Below are 10,415 nucleotides of genomic sequence, written 5' to 3'. Positions count from 1 at the left end.
ATAATAAAACTGATACTATCTATATTTATTCATTGCTCTATTGATTAAAATCACAAAAGGGCTGTTTTATAGATCTAGAAAATAACAATAATGAAATTTATTTAAAGATAAGGTCAAGAGTCTCAGTGGAGTTAATGAAAGAAAAAAGAGTGGGAAGCAATGACATTTAGCAGCACCAATCCAAAATGCTATAATCCTGAAATATACTTTCTTGTAGTTAAGAAATAGAAAGATTGTTAGTAGAAAGTGATAGAAATAATAAAAGTGAGCATCTGTATTGTTCATTTTAACATTTGGGTGGGGAGAAGAAAGGCAGGGAAGAGGAAAACATTTGAAAGTTAATTTTTTTTAAATGGATTTTGAAAACTATAAAATAAAATTTGAAAAAAATAGAATACTATTTAGAAAAATCAAATCAAAAAAGCCCCAAACTTCCCACATCATTACCACATAAAACAGAAAAGCTTAACAACATATCTTTAAAGTATTACAATCTGTGACAGATTTAATAACTATATGGAAAACAAGTAGTTCAAAAGAAATGAAAACAGAATGTTATAAGTACAGAGTTGAGGCCATTCTAGCACTCAACTAATGCTAATCGATCCTTACTCCTAGGCCTAATCAGAGAAACTCTGGTAAATATAATATCAATTTTACCTCAGTTTTGAGGTCCTCAGAAGTCCTCTGGCCGCTATCTCCTACGGATGCAGTTTGGGCACCCGAGAGTTCTGGCAGACAAGCTTAGACTTTATTCACATGGTTTACACCTCACTCTATGACCTCCTGCACTCTTAGTATCTCTCCCCAAACCAAGCTCCAGATGGAAAAAGAGGGGAACTCCTTCCTCCTCCGAGTTATATGGGATCTATGAGGTCACAGGAACAAGCCAATCGATGATGATTACATAGCGAACTTGATGAAATCTCAGAGTGAAATTTTAGGATTCCAGCCATGGCTGGAGATCCCATCCACGAAGGAAGTCCCTAAGTACTCAACTCCAATCACATCCAGGGAACTTGAGACCATTGGCCTACTTACATCCCAGTTGCGCTTGCCTGGCCTTTCCAATGGACCCTTACAAGTATATGATGGTGTCATGACTTGATCTGCTAAAGTAGCAAATAGAATTTTATGGCAGACATGAAAGTGGCTGAGATGGGTTTGTATTTGAAAAGAGAAAATCAGAAACTTCTGATTTATGAATTTATGAAGTAAATTTATGAAGTAAAATGGTGAGTTTCAAGAGTTGATGATCTTTAAATGAAACTCAGTGGTTTGTCATCAAGTGATAGAAATGTTAATTGATATAGAAATTATGCTTTTTTTCATACATTTAGTTGCTTGGCACAGTTACTGGTTCACAGTAAATATTAGCTTAATATGCATAATTTAAAATCTTTATTGACTTCTATGGCTTTGAAGAATCTTTCAGTAAAACTTTAGCTTTAAAATTTTTAACTTGGTATTCTATGATTTGTGTATCATAAAAGCTTTATTACTGGGTGTCATAGACACTACAAATAAAATTGTTAGCATCAATATTCATTAGGGAGATCGGTCTGTTTTCAACCTACCTGATTTAGGTATCATACCATGTCTGTGTCATAAAAGGAATTTGGTAGGAGTCCTTCATTCCCTCTTTTTATTCTAATAGTTTATATAGCATTGGGGCTAATTGTTCTTTAATCTTGGGTAGAATTCTCATGTAAATCCATCTGGTCCTGGGGATTTTTTCTTAGGGAGTTGATTCATAGCTTGTTCTATTTCTTTTTCTTTTTTTTTTTCTGAAATGGGACTATTTAAGCAATTTATTTCCTCCTGTGTCAATCTGGCCAGCTTATAGTTTTGAAGGTAGTCATCCATTTCACTTAGGTTCTCAAATTTATTGGCATAAAGTTGGACAAAGAAACTCCTAATTATTGCTCTAATTTCCTCTTCATTAGGGGAGAGTTCTCCCTTTTCATTTTTAAGGCTAATTATTTGATTTTCCTCTTTCTTTTTTCTAATCAAATTTGCTTGAGGTTTATCTATTTTGTTGGTTTTTCCATAAAACCAACTCAAGGTTTTATTTATTAATCCAATATTTTTAATGTCAATTTTATTAATTTCTCTTTTTAATTTTAGAATTTCCAGTTTAGTATTTGATTGAAAGATTGATGAAAGAAAAATCTTTTTCTAGCTTTTTAAGTCGCAAGTCCAATTCATTGATTTTTTCTGTCTCTATTTTATTCAAGTAAGCCTCTAGAGATATAAAATTGCCCCTAATTGTGGGCTGCATCCCACAAATTTTGCTATGTTGTCTTATTGTTGTTAGCCTCTTGGGTGGTTGTAATTATTGTGTCTTTGATTTGCTGTTTCATCCATTCATTCTTTAGGATGAGCTTATTTAGTTTCCAATTACTGTCTGGTCTATTTTCCTATAGCTATTTGTTGAATGTAGTTTTTGTTGCATCGTGATCTGAAAAGAATACATTTATTATTTCTGCCTTTTTGCATTTAGATTTGAGGTCCTTATGCCCTAATATATGGTCAATTGTTGTATAGGTTCCATAAACTGCAGAGAAGAAAATGTATTCAGTTTTCTCCAAAGATCTATCATCCCTAACTTTTCTCATATTCTATTTACATCTTTAACTTCTTTCTTATTTGTTTTATGCTTTGATTTATTTAGTTCTGAGAGTGCAAGGTGGAGCGCTTCTGCTATTATACTTTTGCTGTCTATTTCTTCGTCAGCTCTCTTAACTTCTCCTTTGGGAATTTAGATGCTATACCACTTGGTGCATATAAATTTAGTGTGGATATTGCTTCATTTTCTATGCAATATCCCTTTAGCAAGATATACTTTGCTTCCTTATCTCTTGTAATTCCATCAACTTTTATTTTTGCTTGATCTGAGGTAAGGATGGCGATCCCTGCTTTTTTCCCCCTGCCTCTCCATAAAAAAATTTTATTTTATTTTATTTTGCCTTTTTATTGACAGAACATATGCATGGATAATTTTCCAACACTGTCCCTTGCAATCACTTCTCTTCCAACTTTTCCCTTCCCTCCCTCCGCCCCCTCCCCTAGATGGCAGGCAGTCTCATACATGTTAAACATGTTAAGGTATATCTTAAAAACAATATTTGTGTACAAATCCTTACAGCTCTCTTGTTGCATAAGAAAAAACAGATTCAGAAAGGTTAAAGTAACCTGGGAAGAAAAGCAGAAATGCAAGTTTTCCACAGTCATTTCCCAGGGTTCTTTTGCTGGCTATAGCTGGTTCTGTCTATCACTGCTGAATTGGAACAAAATTAGATCTTCTCATTGGTGAAATGTATAATGATCTTCTGGTTCTGCTCATTTCACTTAGCATCTGATTGCTGTCTGATTGGACAATACTCTGTGGGAATAGGCTTAGAAAATGGTCCTTTCCAGTATCCGTGCTGGCTCAATGATTGGTGTATACAGAGGATTGTAGGAGGGACTAGGGGGTGGAGTAAGACTATCCAGAGACACACTTTGGCCATAGAGGAGGGACAAGGTGGTTGCGGAGATTCTGCTTCCATCCTGTTCAATCCTGCATCCAAGGACCAAGAAGACTGACTGACTGAAGATTTTTGCTTACCCTGACTCTGGCTAATTCTGGGGAGTCCTGGGTGCTAGCAGGGTCGTCACCACAACATGCCACTCTACTGACAGCAAGACCAAATGTCCAAATCCAAAGAAGAGACCAAGACAAAGTCATGACTAAATGAATCATATAAGCAACTTAAAGTAGAAAAGAGGGATCTTAATATAAATAACTTAATGGAAAGGCACCCTATTTTGAAAATGATCTAGAACAAACAACCTAGAAATGGTTGATCTACTGGAGGACTCAACCCAAAACAAGAACCTGAGTAGCATTTCCTATGAGACCATCAAGGAAAACTGCCAAGACTGCTAGAACCAGGTGTAAAATAGAGAAAGAAAAAATGAGTAAGAAATACAAAAGAACATGATATACAAACTACTATGGTGCTAATAGGAAGACAAAATCTTTTTTTTAATCCTTTGTTCTTTCCTTGCTTTTACTTTCTTTCCTTCTGGTTCTTTCTTCTTTGCTTCCTTCTTTCATCAACACTTTCCCTCTTCATTTTTCTTTTATACCCTCCATTCCTTCCTTCCCATCCATCCTTTCCCCCTATCTCTATTGCTTTTCTCATTGCTCTTTTTCTCAGCGTCCCCGTGCCGTCTTGTCCACTGGACCCATCCTACAGGCGGGTGCTGCCCTTTCAGGAAGGACGGAAAGGAGGTGGGGATAAAAGGTGCGGAGGGCAAGGGTCCTGGGGAAGGGCCGACGAACAGCCCAGAACAGGGCCCCTGTTGGGCAGGGGGGCCATTTGGCTTCGAAAGCGTTTCTTGAACACCCACTGTGTCCCGGCCCCCTGGCCAAAGGGTCTCCTTTGGTCTTCACAGCCCCCCTAGAGGTCTGTGCGGCTAAGCTGGGCTCTGGCTGTGCTGTAGAACACGCTCGCCTGCGGGGCGGGCAGTGGTCGGAGAGCCTGTGTTCTCTGGGGACAGTTTCACAAGGCTGGGCCTCTGCTTGCCGCCCTGCTGGGAGGCCTGTTTATTGCCCCTCCATCTCAGCTGCCTCCAGCTCCTCCTCCTTCTTCTCCTCCCCGTCCTCTCCTCCCCCATTGGGTGACTTCGAAGACCACCAACATCCCTGCTCTTCCAATTCGCACTCCCATGGCTTCAGGCCCCAGCTTGGGTCTCACCCAGGGATAGAGACCTGCTGCTGTCCCTCCCTTCTGATGGAAGAAATGAATGTGGGTCTCAAAAACAAACTGTTACTCCTTTGCTAAGGGACGGGCAGACAAAGGAGACCGGGAAATCTAAAACGGGGCCAAGAAATGCACGTGATTACTCTTGTCATTTCTAAAATAAGGGGAGAATGAAATGCCAAAGAGCTCTAGGAGATTTTTCCGAAAAGGTCCAAAGAGCTCTTTCCCTGTGTCCATTGGGTGAGTGGACTAAGTGTGGTTCCTGCCTCATTTGATTGTGATGACATGGAAAAATAGCCTGATGTAGAGAGAATAGTTTTCCCCTTTTTATATGGTATCCAATGTCCCTCCCTCTCCGGGACTTCCCTCAGATGGGATAAATTTCCTCTGCCTCTTGGTGAGTTGTGATTTCGCTCTTTTTGCCTCCACGTCTCCCTTTTTCTGATACAATCCTCTTCACACTTCTCATGCCTTTTTACAACGATGATGACAGGAAAACCCAAGTCTTCCTGGGCTCTTTATGTATGCCAGGAACTGAAAGAGAGCGCTCGAGATTTCTTTTATCTTTTTCGGCTCCTCTTGAGTCCTCTATGTATAGATATGATTTAGCTCGGGTTCTTTCCTTAGGCATAGGTGCCATTCCCCTGTTTCGTGGAATGGTCGTCTCCTTCCCTGGAAGACAATGCAGCCAGGCTTGGCTGGGTAGTTGATTGTTGGCTGCATTCCCAGATCTTTTGCCTTTGGGAATACCATAGGAGCAAGGAGGTCCTCAGCTTCCTCTACAGGAAAGGGGCAGACAGACTCGGCAAAGAGGCTGCAAAGAGCGGCCGCTTTCCAGGAGTACGACTGCCTTGGGGAAGAAGGGCTACACTCTGAGGTTTTATGGGGACTGTGATCGTGCTGAGTCCCCCCCCCCCCAGGGCTGGCTAAGTGTAGGCAGGTCCTGTAACACCCTGGCCATTGGGAGTACACTTGGTTGGTGTCGCTTCCCTGCTGATCTACTGACTTACAATCAAAGCAGAACAGCTAAGCGGTGGTAGAGGCCTCCCTGCCGATGCTCCACCCTGGGAGACTGCAATCCCACGACCGTCTGCTGAGTGGACACTGGCCTGGAGGTGGTGGCCTCCTCGGCCCCACTGCAAACAGATCTTTCCTGGCCATCTCCAAGTGATCTGCGGCTGGTTTTTGGTGGGCTCCCAATATTGGTGGATTCGACAGTCGAGCAGAGACTGAGTTTGGGGATCACCAAAATAAGGGGAAGGGAGGGGCCGATTTAGAACACAAGCCTTTGCAAAGGCTCCAAATGTTGAAAAATGATGCATGCAGATGATTTGAAAATGAAAAGATTTCCGCGAGAAAAAAAGGAAAATGTTGGGCCACAAAACGCCACTCTACTGACAGCAAGACCAAATGTCCCAGTCCAAAGGGGATACCAAGGCAACGTCATGACTAACAGAGTGATAGAAGCGATTAACAGGAGAAAAGGAGGGATTTTCCTGTAAAATAACTCAATGGAAAGGCACTCTGTTTTGAAAACGATCTAATACCAACCACCTAGAAAGGGTTGATCTACTGAAGGACTCAACCCCCAAAAAGAACCTGAGTAGCATTTCATATTTCCCCATCAAGGAAAACTGCCTTGACTGCTAGAACCAGGTGTCAAAGAAAAGGGGGAAAAAATGAATGAGAAATACAAAAGAGCACGATCCAGAAACTCCTATGGTGCTGATAGGAAGACCCAAACTCCAAGTGCCAAGAGCAGAAAAGGGAAAAGCTACGAAAAGTGAGTCCAACACCGGGTTGCATGAGACCCCCAAAATGAGTCCTCTCAGCCATCAAAAGTGGAAAAAGGAGTCTTCATGGAAAACACACAGCCTTGTGACAAAATTGGAAGTGATCTGGAACATCCACCATAGAAATGTTTGACTTATTGAATGAAACAACCCGCTAATTAGTCCATGATTAGTACTCCCCACGAGACCATCAAGGACACCTCTTGGACCTAGCAGAAGCAGAGGTCAGATAAAGAAAGAAAACAATTGAGCGAGAAAAACAAAAGAACATGAGGCATCCAGTCGTAGCGTGCTAAAAGGAGAATGGAATTCTTTCCATCGATGTCTATTCCTTTTTCCTTTCCCTCTTTACCCGTTTCTTCATTGCTTCCCTGTAATGACTGCGTATTTAAAATCAGCCGGAGTCAGGAACTCAGGTTAAGGGGAAAATCTTCAGTCTTTATTGAAGTGAAGAGGTGAAAAAAGATTGCGATAGCAATATGGGCAAGAAGGATTGCAATAGCAATATGGGCAGTTGCGACAGGAAGCCAGCAAGCAGAGAGAGAGAGATCTGAGCTCTCCTCCCCTTCCTTTTCCACTCCCCTGCCTCCACCCACCAGAATCGTCATTTCCTATACAACACATCAGGACTTGCAGAAAGAGTGGGCGGGGCCATTCTTTCTCCAAGCTTATATATTAATAGAGTATGGTCCGATTACTATTTAGCCTCATGTGCTTGGGACCTCAGTGCATCAACTCAAGCCTCAGCCCATTACATCTCCCGCTTTCTTTTGTTTTAGAACACAGGTGATCATGCCATCCCTGACTCCTCAGGGAGGTCAGAGCCCCCAAGGGGAGGTGATCACACTCTCCCTGACTTCTCAGGAAGAGAGATGAAAAGCACCAAAGGGAATTGGGGGTTGGTAGCAGGTTTCTGGACTCAAGGGTCTTATTATGCACAAACCCATCAGCATGGGAAGTATTACACAAGCACATAGCAACAACGCAGAGGCTATTAGTGATGACTCTCCCCACAGTCAGTGCAGGCTTGATATGATGTAACAAACATGAATTATACACCCAATTAACGGTATAACAAACAATATAAATCAACATTATGTTGCAAAAGATTGCCAGAAGTCCTAGAAGGAGAGTATGTTAACAGCAGTCACACATACACCTTCTTCAGCAGCCAAGAGAGAGTCCAAAACCAATCTATTGTCCATTGCTTCACATGTCAGGGAATCCAATGATCCCACCAAGTTTTTGAAGTCCTGCAAAAGTCTTTTTATGTCTTAGGGAATCCAATGATTCCAGCAGATTTTGAAGTCCTGTGACAGTCTTATCATTTCTCAGAAAATCCAATGATTCCTGAGGGCTTTCAAGTCTTAAGTCTCAAAGAATCCAATGATTCCTGAGGGATTTAAAGTCCTACAACAATCTAATGTCTCAGAGAATCCAATGATTTCTGAGGGTTTTGAAGTCCAGTGATTTTCGTTGTCCATGAGTCAAACGCCATAACTGCCACGCTCTTTCAGTGGTGGGCACAGTCAGCAACAGAACCACCCGATGTTTCTTGGGTCTTCTCCTTCGTTTCAAGGGTCTGCTCCGTCTCTCTGCGATGGACAAGGCGAATACGTCTCATTGGCATCCATCTGATTCCTTCTCCACCTGTAGAGATACAAGCAAACCGTCTCCCCCAAGCGGTTAGCCTATCTGGTCCCTTCCATTCACCACTTTCTGGGTCTTTCCACATCACCTGGCGATTATCTAAAGATAGTGGAGCCGCTCGCATGGGATTCTGCCCTTCCAGTGGGTTATACAACCTGTCTGCCGGAGCCAGTGCATCTTTGTCAAAAATCAAGAAGTTAATAGTACAAAGGGCTAGATTTAGAAGCTCTCTGGGGTTACCCGTGGCTCCCCCTTTCTTTTGTTTTTGGAGCAGCGTCTTAATGTCTCGGTTTCTCCTCTCTACTATTGCCTGTCCTTGAGGACTAAAGGGTATGCCAGTGGGGTGTAAAATCTTATATTGTGCACAAAAGTGTGCAAAATGTTTGGAGGTGTATGCAGGACCACTGTCTGTTTTTATGGCTTGTGGCACACCCATAATGGCAAATGCTTGCGTGAGGAATTCAGTGACCACTCGGGCTGTCTCTTTTGCTGCTGGTATTGCAAAAGTGAATCCTGAAAAGGTGTCTACCACAACGTGGACAAAAGACAGACGATCGAAAGATTTATAATGGGTCACGTCCATTTGCCAGCTTTCATTGGGTCTCAAACCACGAGGGTTCTTCCCTGGAGGCAGTGTAGGAGCGTGGAAAGGAAGGCGCGAATGGTATTTAGAATGGGATTCCTGGGCCTCCTGAAATAAAGGCGTACTGGCCAACATAGTTAAAAGGCTATCTGCCTTTGAATTCCCATCAAAAATAGGGCCTGGGAGTCCACTATGAGAGTGGACATGCAAGATATAAATCTTTCCTGGATGCTTTCTCACTTGCTCCTGAAGTTCCTTAAAGAGCTGATACATATTAGAAGCTGCATATTTTATTTGGGCTGTGGCAATTCTTTGTGCCACACCTACGGAATAGGTTGAATCAGGTATTATATTTACGTCTCCTGGGTAATAAGTGGGAGCTAACATGATTGTATATAATTCGTTCTGTGCAGTGGAGTGAAAAGGAGTCTTGACTACTCTCTTTATAGTTAAGTCACGAGAGTATACAGCGCAAATATTGTGTTTGGACGCATCTGTAAAGATAGTTGGTTCTTTAAGAGGAACTTTAGAAGCTTTTTCTTCAAAAATCCATCGCCAATTATGTAAAAGTCTGGTTATCTTTAATGGAGACCCATGTGTAAAATTTGGAGCCATGGCCAATAAAATTTGCCACTCTGGGATGGTCTCACAGCACACATTAATTTGTGTATTGGTGTAAAAGGTCTATATCTTGTCAGTTCTTGTCCCAGATAATCGTACTGCTCGCTTAATGGCCTTTAACAAAATTCTAGCCACCAGCACTGGGTCAGGAGTAAAGCTTTGTTCTGCTTGTGCCGGGAGGGTCACCCACTCGATCACACTGTCTCCTTGATGAAGGACTGCTGTGGGTGCCTCGAGTGTGACAAAAACTGATATTTCCAAGGGTTTTTTGAGTGACTCTTTCAACCATGTTGGATAAAGCCAGTTCAACTTTTCTCAAAGCCTCTGGTGTGTAAGCTGGTGTGGTGAGTTTAAAGCACTGTCTCCCCTCAAAATGTCATATAATGGTTGTAACTGATAGGTAGGCAAGCCTAACACTGGTCGTATCCATTGGATATCTCCTATCAATTTTGTACTGTGAGCACCTTAGGGTATACTTTGTAGCCTAATTATTGAAAAGGAGCATGTCTTTGAAATTTTTCTTCAGCTATATACAATTTGTAGTATCTTAATATTTCTATGGTCTTTTGCAGACATGCTTCTATCATTTGTTCCTCAGGGGCACATCCCAATATATCACCCATATATTGTAATAACACAACTTTTGGAAATGCTTTTCTTACTGGAGCAAGAGCAGCAGCAACATGCATTTGACGCATAGTGGGGCTGCTTTTCATTCCTTGTGGCAAAACTGTCCACTCATATCTTTTCAAAGGCTCAGCTAAGTTAACGCCGGGCACTGAAAAGGCAAATCTTTTCCTATCCTCCTTATCCAGAGGGATAGACTAGAAACAATCCTTAATATCGATGACCCAAAGAGGCCATTCTCTAGGCAGTTGAGTAGGACATGGAAGTCCAGGCTGAGGAGTTCCCACACTTTCCATCTGTTCATTCACTTTTCTTCAATCAGTGAGCATCCTCCATTTTCCCGATTTCTTTCTTACAACGAACACTGGGGAATTCCAAGGACTTAGAGAA

Source organism: Antechinus flavipes, chromosome X (genome assembly GCF_016432865.1).
Source record: "Antechinus flavipes isolate AdamAnt ecotype Samford, QLD, Australia chromosome X, AdamAnt_v2, whole genome shotgun sequence".
Classification (NCBI taxonomy): Eukaryota; Metazoa; Chordata; class Mammalia; order Dasyuromorphia; family Dasyuridae; genus Antechinus; species Antechinus flavipes.
The sequence above is the reverse complement of the archived record's forward strand: the minus strand, read 5'-3'. Positions refer to the sequence as shown.